Below are 13,658 nucleotides of genomic sequence, written 5' to 3'. Positions count from 1 at the left end.
GCAAAACGATCTTAATGATACCAATAAACTACAGTAAAATTAGACCTTACCTGGTTGTAATTAGATTTCAATTGCAGTAAAGTTTATGTTGCGTTTGGATCTTTGTTTGGATGAGGTAAATAATTGTGAGCAATTTGTATGGGAACTCGGACGATGCCCAGTGGTCGATAGACGCATTACCAACTCATTTAGTCATAGGCACAGAATAAATAATAGTACTAAGTACAGAAGACTCAATCTCTAACAAAACGCGTCTGTTACGATCAGCACAGATATGGCCGCTAGGTGGCCACAGCGCCACGCGCGGCTTATGGCTTTCCCCAAAATTGGGGCGGAACGGATGTATTTTAGCTACCTGTAGCAAAGCGACGAAATCGCGGAGTGAGACACGCCTGTCAAGGGTAATCTTGTACATTTTAGACCTGTGAACAAGACTGTTGTTTGATAGTGATGGCCAATGATGTATTAATAATCATAATCATAATCATTTATTCGTCGCAATCCATGGTATTACAGGTGTTAAGTTTAATTAAGTATTTCTCTTTATAAGTCAAATAAGTTTATTTCATTGAAAAAGACAGTAAAAAGACAAATAAGTATAGTATGAATTATCTCAGATGATTTTTTTTCGGGCTCGAGCAGTCTTCAGCACGTGCCAAAGTAACCATGTCGTTTAAAAAGCAACTATCGTGATAGTATTAAGGTTCAAATTTATGTGACAGCTCATTCTGAGAACAATCAGGGTGGTCTTTTCTTTGGAGATAACAAAACGTGTTACATATCTCCAAATGAGTTGTTTCATGAATTTGAACCATATAAATAGAATGTTAAATTTGCTTTTTAAACGTGTTTGTTCCCGTTACTTAAGTAGGGTCTATTAGCAGTAAACAGGTGTAAGCACTGCATAAAGGAAACAATACCTTTTGTTTAATAGACTAGGGCCCGAGGCCGAAAAAATCATCTCAGATAATTCATACTATAAATAACTTATGAACTAATAAGTTATGGATTTTTCCTGCAACAACATTTATGTCTCTGTTTGATCCAATGACTGGTAGAGAATGTCTTTTGGCATTACGTCTGCCATTTGTTCAGTTTCCTTGTGCAAGAAAGTTTAAATAAATAAATAAATTATGTTGTCGCTCTCTAATGCATGAGTCGTATATCCTTTCTCGCTTTCGCACCCGCAACATTTCGCGAAATGGCCTACTAAATCAAAACTTTAGTTTACAGTATTGCTCAATCTACGAAACGATATAAGTATTATATTACCTAAAACAGATTACAGAGTTTCACCGCTTTTAAAATATTGGTCTTCAAATAATGTCATATACCTATTATACCTTGTTATTTATAGATTTGCCGTCGATTTTCAAAACAATATGCCCTCGCATCCCCGATGCCCCAGGGCCCCCAGGGCAGTTTATCTCGGCTCAGCGGACCGGTCGCGGGTTCATCTCGCCCTAGTTCTCCTCTATTTATATCAAACGCGATATAGCGTAATTATAATTATGAAGACACCGCGGACAGAATAGCAGTAAATAAAATGGCAAACATACAACAATTTTACGGTTTTAACAAGCTTTTATTAGGTCGACCTGTATGTAACTATGTAATGGAATCTTGTAAGTTAAATTTGATCCACTTCCCGGTTTCAGATTGAGCTGAAATTTTGCATACACACGTAAGTCGGGTGACAATGCAATATTATGGTACCATCGAGCTGATCTGGTGATGGAGACAGGAGGTGGCCAATGGCCATAGGAACTCTGTGATGAAACAACGCAACCTAATTGTGTTAGGGGTTTTTAGAATTGTCTCGATGAGTATTAGTTGTCTGTCGTAAGGAAAGTACAGTCAGCTATAAAAGCTTATACCAAAAATGAAATTTTTGCCAAAAACTTATTACTCACTTGTTTTAGTCACTCGCGCGACATGTTTCGGGTTTCAATGTCAGAATATCTCACAACAGTTTCAATTCGACTATGGCATGGCATGCCCAGGCCAGGCCTAGGTACATAGTTGTTTGATTTTGCTATAAACCATATTACATATTTCCAATAACAGTAAGGGATCATTAGTAATAATTACCCTTACATGTCTAAAATATCAATTGGTAATAATGGTAATTAGATGCAATTAAATTATCATTTAAAATAAAATTTCAATGCAAGCGAAACGAAAAACGCAGTATGAGATTTAGACGCCATCTATTGAAGTAGTTTAATAACAAAATGTTGGCTAGCTAGAACCATCATAACGTGAGTTACTTATTTCAGGCGCTGTGTTAAAAGTATGTTATGTAATATGCAGATGGCGCTCTGATTCAAGTTTTCGATACAACTTAGGTCAGTAAGGTCAGTTAGGTATACTTGGTCAAGCAAATATTGTCAGTAGAAAAAGGCGGCAAGTTTGAAAAATTGCGGGTTAGCAACACTACGTTTGAATAGTTTGAAAAACACGTGTCATTAATATCGTATCTGTGGAACAGTTTTGTTTACATTTCACCGTTGTTCGATGTACATTGCTGCTTTTTGTTCGTTTCCTAGGGATACCATACTTTAGTTTGATTTACATTGCTACTGACATATCCGTACGTATCCGTTTTATCATAGTGTATATCGTCGGGTGACAAGTAAAAGTCACTAAGTACTATCAAAAAATTAAAGTAACAATGCACTTTATTACACTTGTAACACAGTTTATTGTCCAATAATTTCAATGATGTTAGTTAGTGACTTTTACTTGTCACCCGACGATATTATAAAACCTACGACCGTAGCGCTAAGATGGCCGGCTCTTTATCATTTGTCACCATGGCTGTCACATTCTAACAAATATGTAAGTGCGAAAGTGACGCATAGCATGACAAGTGATAAAAATGCGACCATGATAGCTGGTCAGGAAAACTATACTCATCCTTTTCTTTTGGGTGCTAGTACTAGTGTAAGACAAAGATGCTATGATTCTCTCTGTAATTTGATTGATACTTATGTACTTTCACAGATCGTGATGTTACTAAAGTCTGTGCGGAAAGAGAAGAGTCGTGAAATGTATGGGATCCAATACATTCTACGACTCTTCTCTTTCCGCACAGACAATTAGGAAAAATATGGTTTCCTCATTTTCCTACCTATATTTCATAGTATAAAGGGCCTTGGCTTCACTGATAAAGGTATCGCCACACGCTACCGCTATTACGGGTAATGAGGCATACAAGGAAAAATTTAAGATTTTTACGTTAAGAATATTAATATTTCCTTCAAGAATTTCAACATAAATTATGTCAGTATTTATTTTTCGTGATGTTTTTACGTGTAACCTTTCATCCTTTACTTATTCAAGTAAGGAATAAATATTGTCATTTAGAGAAGCATTTTATTTACACGAAACATATGCTATACTGTTCCTGTATTAAGTACCCCGTAAGGAGACTATTGTTACATACTAATGTTTTGGTTTTTTTTTATTGTGAATTTCATAATTTAAAAATTATTTAATCTTAATACCATTCCAATTAGCTGACCAAGGGCGGGTTTAAATTCAGCAAGCTGTACCCGCACCTTTTTCATTACTTACACAATTTGTTGCACAATGTTTAGATACATACTTACCTACTTACTTCATATACCTAAGATGGACTAATTACCTACCTAACCCTTATATTATACCTAAGAACTGATGTAAAAAGTAATGAAATAAATGCATTTGTATTTGTATTTGTATTTGTATTTATTTTATTGGAAAATTACATACTTTGTAAATCATAATATAGGTAACAAAAACTAAACAGTTGGGTACAATCAGTGTCAAAAGTAGCATTTATGGACATTTTTACAATAGGTGAGCGTAAGAGCCAAACTTTCTTTGATTTATTTTAACATTAACATGAACTGTATCGACTAGTGGAATAAAACTGCGAGTAGGTATTTTGTTTTAGTCGGTAGGATTCCCGGGCGAGACTATTTAATTTAAAAAAATTGAATGCAGTTATGTTTCTTTATTAAAAATAAAAGAATGTTTCCTTTAGGTAAAAAACTGAATGTTTTAAGGCACTTTCCCTCCAGGGTCCATTAATTTATCCCATCATGTATATATATACATGTGTCCCTATTCAGAAAAGTTATCCAGGGTGGTAGATACTTATCTACAACTACTAAGGCGCCAAAACTACTTAATTTTGGCGCCTTGGTACATCCGCTAAATGAATCTGACTGCATCTTATAAAGGTTACATCATAATAATAATTATACAGGTTTCTTTTAATTATTTAATTAGTTCCTAATACAGTTCACATTAAAATGATAATATGATTTATAAAAGTTCTCATTAAAATGTTATTACAGTGCGACCGGCAATTTTTTGTCAATTAACCAGGTTTTTCAATTAAGCAGGTCGTGCCAATTAACAAGGTTCAAAAAATCGTTGTGTCAATTATAGAGGTTCTCATTAATAGTGGTTGCGTTCTGACAAATTGCTTTTATGGAGGTGCAAATAACCATTGAAAGAAGATTTACAAGCTTACATTTTGGGTTTCTGTTCTATATATTATGTAACTTGCACTTTTACACTACATTAATTACTACTTTATTTTCTTATAGTCATCTGGGTTTTAAAAAAGTCCCTTGAATTGTAGAAGAAAGTTTAATTGTAATGTAAAAAGCACACTATGTTTTTGATTTAATCAAAACTATTTCAACTACTACACTCTGTGATAAATAGCCAATAAATAAATTGACTACTGGATGAAGATTTAAAATAAAATTTTCATTGCTATTAAAATATTGTTTCTGCTCTCTACAAGTCTACATTCTTTCAATTACAGAGGTAATAAGTAAGACTTGTTTCAATAATACCTAGAGCTAATGAGAAGAGCTAAAATAACGGATTTTTTTAGCACAGTGTCAATTATAGAGGTCTTAGTTGCGATGTGGTCAATTACAGAGGCAAAATTACGAAAAGCGATTAAATCTAAATTGCAATTATGGGTGATTCTTAAATTGTGTCCAGATTTTTTTTTAAACGTTTTTATTTTTCACATATTGTTACATATATCAAAAGAACATACAAAAAGCAAATTTTTGATGTATATGGTCAAGCTTAATAACCTCAAGAAAGGTAAATAAAACTAGTACATAAACACGGTTGTGACAAAGTGTCCCTCAGTCGTAACATTTCGGCATTTTGGCGGCCAACTCCACTATTTTGATTTATATAATTATTTTAACATAGCCTAAGTTGCTACCATGACTACGATAAATCTAATGATAGCTATAGCTTATACGTTGAAATATGTCAAACTATAAATGCTGTAGAACGTGACAAAGAACTGGATACACATCATATAAACATACACGCGAAAAACATTTTTCTGCTGTGGTAGTGGGGCAATAATAGGAAATTATCTATAGCTAATAAAATACAATTTCTAAAGAGTACATATTCCTCTAAATTAATCAAACGAATTAAGAATTTCACGACCACGTGTCTATATGTCACAAACGTGGAATCAAAAGTTCGTGGCGGTGACAGATTTTTGAGGCCACGGTCGTGACAATTTGGAACATGTTCGGTATTACCTAAAAATTACCTTCTACTTTGCAAATGTTAAATAACTAGCTTAATCTTCAATGTATGACGTATATCTTATGTTACGAAGAATAACGTGAAACTGGTACTTATTTTTAAATTTCAAACACGGCGGTGACGCGTTAATGTTGATCATTTTTACAAATTAACACAAATAAATAATTTTCGACAAAACTTCTCCCATCAGCCATTTGCAAATCTGACAACAACACAGTGTTGTCGTTCGTAACCCTTAAACAGGTTGTGTATCTATAAGTACCACATAGCAAATGATTTTTTTTTGACGAGCTGAGTGTAGAAATACAACGACCGCAAAATGTCATTGCCGTAAAGTCTATTAAGTGGGTGATATCGGAACGTAAAAAATGACAAGTGTCAAAACAAATTTCTTTGACAATTTAATTGTCAATTTCAAATCGGCAACAAATGGCAGTTTTTGTACGTTTCTCCCGCTGTATAAGTTCGCTACGCCGAAAAAAAGTACTGTAAGTATTTTGTTTCGTATTTTTATGGTAGATTATTAGATAATGTATGTGTAGTAAGTCATAACTTACCTTAGTTATTGTTTTCTCATAAAATATTCGATCTAAAAGTTTGTGATTCGTATGAACCCTCTGCCCGTCTGGGGCACGTTCGAGTGGTTTATAAGTGGCCTCTTCCCTGCAGGGAGTTTACACATTTAAGGGTAAGATTCATTACACGGAGAGAATTTTTTTGTAGAATCAAGTAAAAAATATTAATCATTAGTAAAATTTTAGTGAATCCCATGACAAGTAGATTATACTAACGGTTATGAACCAGTTTTACTAATTGTATTTACTAACACCAAAAAAATTGTTCTTTTTGAAACAACAATACTGTTTACTAAAAACAAGTAAACTTTACTAGAAATTACAAAAAAAAGTCATGGAATTTATAAAGCTGAGAAGTTTTATCTAGTGTTTTGTTTCTTGGTTTTACTAATCCCGTGACTAAAATTCACAATAGTTTGCTTGGAAACAATAAAGCAGCACTCTTATTTTCAGTAATATTTTTACTAGAAATTACAAACCTATAGAATAATTCATGGGATTTAGTAAGCTGCGATTTGATTTCAAGTAACCATAATTGCAATGTACAGATGCATCCGCATCTGAGCCTGATGATCCAAGCGATCCAAACGCTATCGAAACGTACCAGACATATTTAGATCCCGTAAGGAACGATCACTTCTTACGTGATCTAAATTTGCGTGGCACGCTCCAATCGCGCTTGAATGGATTGGATCAGGATCAGGTACGGGTGCATCTGTAAATTGCAATTATGGTTACTTACAAGTCGCTGGCCCAATTTTACAGGTTTCTTTGTTATATGTTCAACGTAGTTAAAACTAGACTTAGTCATAGTTCCATTCAACGACACACCACATGCACCAAACATAATTTCTCCGATGAGCTCCTTTCGCCGATGAGGTTACAAGCAAAATGGACGAGTCAAAGATGGATACGGAGTACGCGTGCGGGGGGAGGGGCGGCTAGTGCGTTTAGGAATCTTGTTATTAGTACACTTTACTAATATCTATAAAGCTATTTACTATTTACGGAAATAAGAATAAAACTCATAAGAATAAGAAAGGGACTTGTTATTACAAGATTACCAAGTATAGAAATCAGAATTGACTTATAATTATTAATACTTATTTGTAGCCACCGATTTTAATAAATCCCATTTGTATTATCTAGTAATCTTTACGTACTGTAACTAGTACACCATTTATAAACTCAAGGAAAGTTTTATAGAATTTATACAAATCTGTTATTCCGAGTAAAGAATATTAATTTCACGATTAAGTAAAACCGTTTTGTATTTCCTATACTATGAAATTAATAAAACTTACTTGAAATTATATTATTTTCTATCGCCTAGAAAAAAAATGTAAAAATTAATAAAGTTTGATAATCCCGTCTTTTAGAAAGCAGGTTTTTAATTCGAACAATATTTTTTCTCTCCGTGTACTATGAATGAAACCTCACAGTACAAAAGTCATTCAAACTAAGAAAAATATATCGCAAAATTATTATATTTTCCTTTGGTTTTTAAATTAAATATTTATTCAACGATTAATCTTATGAGCCACGATATCCGCGCGAACTCTATTCTCTTAATTAGATTGTGGTTTTATTATTTTATCGATTACATGTGAAGATGTGACTTGTGTCATGATGTGAAAAAAGCGCTGGTGGCCTAGCGGTAAGATCGTGCGACTTGCAATCCGGAGGTCGCAGGTTCAAACTCCGGCTCGTACCAATGTGTTTTTCGGTTCTTATGTACGAAATATCATTTGATATTTACCAGTCGCTTTTCGGTGAAGGAAAACATCGTGAGGAAACCGGACTAATCCCAATAAGGCCTAGTTTACCCTCTGGGTTGGAAGGTCAGATGGCAGTCGCTTTCGTAAAAACTAGTGCCTACGCCAATTCCTGGGATTAGTTGCCAAGCGGACCCCAGGCTCCAATGAGCCGTGGCCAAAATGCCGGGACAACGCGAGGAAGAAGAAGATGTGAAGATGTGACTTACCCTTAAAACTACTCTGTATGGCTAACAAGGCAGTGGCCATATATGTGCCACGCAGCACCATTTTTAACGGGCAGAGGGTATACAAAAACCATCGGGTTTTTTTATTGAATTAATGGTAATAAAAAAAACAAGAAATTACTTTTCTTTTAACGCTATTATCTACCCGAATCAGTAATCAAAAGTAAAAAATTCGTCAGGCCTGTTTAAGGGTTAAAAAACTTTAAAAAGGCTGCCAGTAGTAATAGTTATTTGTACAACAAGTGATCAAAGTTTGATATTTCTTCGAGTGCTTATTTTTTCACGAGCGTAGCGAGTGAATCTAATTTAGAATCTTGAGCGTAGTAAGGGACTCAAAAGCGCACGAGATGTAAATAACTTTGATCTCGTGTAGTACACAACATTTTTCACCTGAGCAGTGAGAACATACCTATTAGACAACTTGAAAAATGTAATCCTTCTTCATCACTTAATACCTACACTCATGTTTTCTTAAGATATACAAACAATTAAGTTTAATTACCGCAATGGAACACAAAAACAAAACGTAATAATAAATTCCAGTAAAATAATATAGAAATAACAAACATTAACTGACACTTCAATCGACAACTTTTTTTGTAAAAAAAATCTTTGTAAGATACGGTCCGAATTGCGGATACGTACTAATTGTCAACTATGGTAGAAATTCTTAAAAGTAAAATAATTAATTTTGCGTGATGATCTGTGTATTTTTTGAGTTCATTATTTTAATTGTACAATAAAATACCTAAAATATAGTATTTTATCAGTTTTTATCAAATCTTAAACTTTATTTTTATTAATTAATTATTAAGAATTTATACTCGTACGTGGTTTGGAACGATGCGGTCTGAAGTTTTTCGGGGGTCTATTATAAACCGTGAATATACCGTTGAATGTCGTTTTAACTTTTTTTGTCTGTTTCTTTTTGCTAACAGTGTGAAAGGGACAGAGATAATAGAACCCAAGTATTTCAAACTTTTTTTAGACCCCGCATGTTGAAATGACATTTGACTATAAAGGTCACTTGAATGTCATTTTGTCTCATTTTGTGTCTGTTTTTAAGAATCAAAGTACCCTTGTTCGAGCTGCTGAGGTGAAAAGATAATTTTCTACCGAGTACCGCATGTTTATATTAACACGCGCGGCGGTGACACGAAAACTGATCACAAAATGTATGTTATTTAAAATTGTATAAAGTCATTGTATATCCATACAATTTTTAAACCGTGTTGTAGAACAAAGATTAGTATTTTATATTTGATATAAATTCTTGCAAAATCACTTCATATTAAAAAAAATACAAAATCCGGGGAAGTCACACTACACGGTCCGTGACATTTCGAACTTGTATTTTTTTTTAATGTTTTTAATACTCTTAGGACAATAAATTTAGGTTGACCTAAAACTAGAGGTAAATTGCTAAATATATTGATAAAGAGTTTACTTATTTTCTTAAAAATATACTTATGCTATTCTTACGTGTTACACAAAAAAAACATAAGAATAAGAATTACCCTTATAGAGGTTCCAAAATTTCAATTATAGAGGCCTTTTGGTCTCAAGGGACCGAGACCGGACCTTTGGTTGCAATTATTGAGGTTTTGCATTTATCCAGGTGCCAATTAACCAGGTTTCACTGTATTTATAAAAGCTAATGTGCCTTATGACGCAAAATGTGACTTAAATGTGTATCAATCAATGAAAATCTAATTTTAAACCTACGGTCAATTAATGTGTGATAATATTTAAAACTTTCGTGTTTTGAATACCGCGACCATGACCATGCAGAGAAACCTGTGTCGAAATGTCGGTAAATGAAGGTAATTGAATAAATTTCGTGTTAGATCCGTCTATAAATGTGAGTTAATTAATGTGCATCTAACTATATAATAGAACGGCATTCAAGGCTATGCGTATTAAAATTATTGTGCTCTAGATTAAATTTCAAATCTGCCAACATTATTAAATTTTGTATTTAGCCGTGAAGTTTAAGAGTTAAATCAAATAATCAAAATCAAATATCATTTATTGTCAGATCGTATTATATCAATCAAAACTTAAACAGATTTTAAAGTCAGAATACCGCTTTTGGGGGCCTAACCAAGTTGACAATCGTTTGCGCTGCAACAACGGAACGCTATCTGTCTCTCTATCACTCTTCCATGTTAGTGCGATAGAGAGGCAGATAGCGTTTCGTTGTCGTAGCGCAAACGATTTCCACCTTAACTAGGCCCCCTCATATGATAAGATAAAATCTATCGACTGTTAACCCTTATCTTGGCAAGGCTCAAAATATCTTAAATATAAATATTTTTTTAGTTTTTGGTCACCTATTGAGCATTCTAGACTATAAAAAAAATAAGGGAAAAAATGCTAGGTTTTCCAGTTTCGGAAAATCATATGTATTATATTTGATACAATGCCAATCCCCCGACAAACTAGTTACCTACTTTTTAGAAGAAAAATTTGGATTATAATAAAAATAAAACATGTAGTGCAACAGAAATCATCATTTATTGCTTATTAAACGCAATCTAAAGCATCAGATGACTATTAAACCTGTAAAAATCAATTATATCCACGAATAGCTGATCACATGGAAGAAAAATTTTATCCTGTATAGTTTCAAAAAACTCATCAACAAAAAGTAGTCTAAAATAGGAAAAGTAAACAAATAAATAAAAGTAAAAAAAATAAATATTTTTTTTTTACTTAAGGGTCATTTTTGGGCATACACAAAATTTTCCGCGCTACGTGCTACGGCGTAGCAATAATGCTACAGCGTACGAATATACAGTTAAAAAACATCTAGTACTTAAAAAACAAAATTCAGTAACTAAATAATACGACAACTAATATGACATATTTGAAACATGTTTTGTAACCCCACAAATATAAAAAAAATATTTAAAAACATGTAAACCTATTTTGATGACAACTTGGCAATGTGTTAAATGTAATACAATCCTTTTGACATGTTCATTTCTGAGTTCTTGGCAATGTATCAAATATAATACATAACACTTTCATGTAAGATTCGGTGTATTAAATGTTTTAAAATTCGACCGCAATGTAAATATGTATACACTAACAGATAGTTAATGCATCAAATTGTAGATTATGGGGAAATACATATTAATCTAAGGAATAAGTGCAAAACTTCCAATACGAAACGAAATTTATTGTTTCCGCAGCGCCATGTTGATTATTACTAATTAATTTACAATTACACTTGTCTTCATTATTTTTTTCTATGATAAAGGAGGGCAGCTCGACATATTCATGGCAGAATTATTTTGTTAGGTAATAAAGTTAACCTGTTAGATTTTTTAAAATTCCATGTATCACGGGTGTTACAATGCCAAGATAAGGGTTAACGACTGCTTGTGTATATTTCGCCGATTTTTTTTTCATTCCTGGTGTATTCGGCAATCTAAAAATGCAAATAATAGGAATTGAACATGAACTATGTTATTGACTAATTTAAAAATAACTGCAGCGTTTTCATACGTCATAAAGACAAAGTAGGTATCTATTTAATAAAGACTAGCAACCCACCCCGGCTTCGCACGGGTTAACAAATTATACATAAACCTTCCTCTTGAATCACTAAAAAAGCGGCCAAGTGCGAGTCGGACTCGCCCATGAAGGGTTCCGTATTTAGGCGATTTATGACGTATAAAAAAAAACTACTTACTAGATCTCGTTCAAACCAATTTTCGGTGGAAGTTTACATGGTAATGTACATCATATATTTTTTTTAGTTTTATCATTCTCTTATTTTAGAAGTTACAGGGGGGGGGACACACATTTTACCACTTTGGAAGTGTCTCTCGCGCAAACTATTCAGTTTAGAAAAAAATGATATTAGAAACCTCAATATCATTTTTGAATACCTATCCATAGATACCCCACACGTATGGGTTTGAGGAAAAAAAAATTTTTGAGTTTCAGTTCGAAGTATGGGGAACCCCAAAAATTTATTGTTTTTTTTCTATTTTTGTGTGAAAATCTTAATGCGGTTCACAGAATACATCTACTTACCAAGTTTCAACAGTATAGTTCTTATAGTTTCGGAGAAAAGTGGCTGTGACATACGGACGGACAGACAGACGGACAGACGGACAGACGGACAGACGGACAGACAGACAGACAGACAGACAGACAGACATGACGAATCTATAAGGGTTCCGTTTTTTGCCATTTGGCTACGGAACCCTAAAAACGGATCAAAATCCGTTGCGTAGTTTTAAAGATCTAAACATACATAGGGACAGACAGCAGGAAGCTTTGTTTTATACTATGTGAGTGATTATGTAAACATAAATACTTAATTGTGTAACTTGACTCTGATATTCTGGTGTAAGTACGGAACTTAATACCAAACCACCAATTTCATAACACGCAATATACATGATGTTTGTTTACTAAGAATAATATTATAGCCTTTGAAAACGAGTACCTATTACAACCAGTACCTAGATAGTCTACTAAATATTATAAAAAATTAAATATTTAGTTTAATGATAAGGTCTTTATCACCAAGCTAAATAAAGACTAGAAAGATGATATAAAAAGAAGTGATATAAAGAATGTTGAGTCTGTCTGAAAAAGACACACAGGTGAGAGCGTTTGCAGAGGGGTACCTATTTAATTTAATTACTGATACATGTGCGGAAAGTAGGAAATTACCTGTTTGCACGTGTATCGTACAACAAATACAAATAATTTATTGAGAAAAGTATAGTACAGTGGTTGCTCTTAAACACTAAGAATGTATAAAGACAAGTGATTTACAAATGCCTGAACTAGGATTCCCTGTGTTTCAGGCAGCGAAGGACAATATTAATTATTTATTAATTATTCACTTAATTATAAACTATAAGTAGTACACAATATAAGTTTTATTACCTAAACAAAAAAGTAGGTTCTTAAGTATTAAATATCAGAATACAGTAGGTAACTAGGTAATCATTTTACGACTATTAGTAAGTTATCTGTATCATCGTACGTCATTTTTTGAAGGGCGCGTCGTAGAATATTCTTACCACAAGCATCGCTAAGTGGGTGTCTAGTGTTGCATTTAACCTGTTGTACAAAAATTAGCCCAAAAAGGCAAATAATCTAGATAAAAAAATACGTGTTTTCTTTGTACAGTTTGCATGCATATAATATCTTTGCGCCTTTTATTTCTATAATCAGTGTTGAAAGGAGTTCTGGCGTGCTGCTTTAGTATTGTGCTTAGTATATATAATTGACGAACTACTAAGTACTTCACATGATTTATAAAGGAGGTCAGTAGGGTATATAAAGTTTTACAAATACAAATACAAATACAAATATTTTATTAATAACAAAAGGTTACAAGTCATCGTAACAAAAGGTTACAGTACGTAATGGGCCTTTAAAAAAACTTTTGACATAGGCACGGAAAGTCCTCATTCACGTACGGTACTAGTGCCGTTCGGGAATGAGGACTAATCCCAATAAGG

This window comes from Cydia amplana, chromosome 7, assembly GCF_948474715.1.
Source record: "Cydia amplana chromosome 7, ilCydAmpl1.1, whole genome shotgun sequence".
NCBI classification, from domain to species: domain Eukaryota; kingdom Metazoa; phylum Arthropoda; class Insecta; order Lepidoptera; family Tortricidae; genus Cydia; species Cydia amplana.
The sequence above is the reverse complement of the archived record's forward strand: the minus strand, read 5'-3'. Positions refer to the sequence as shown.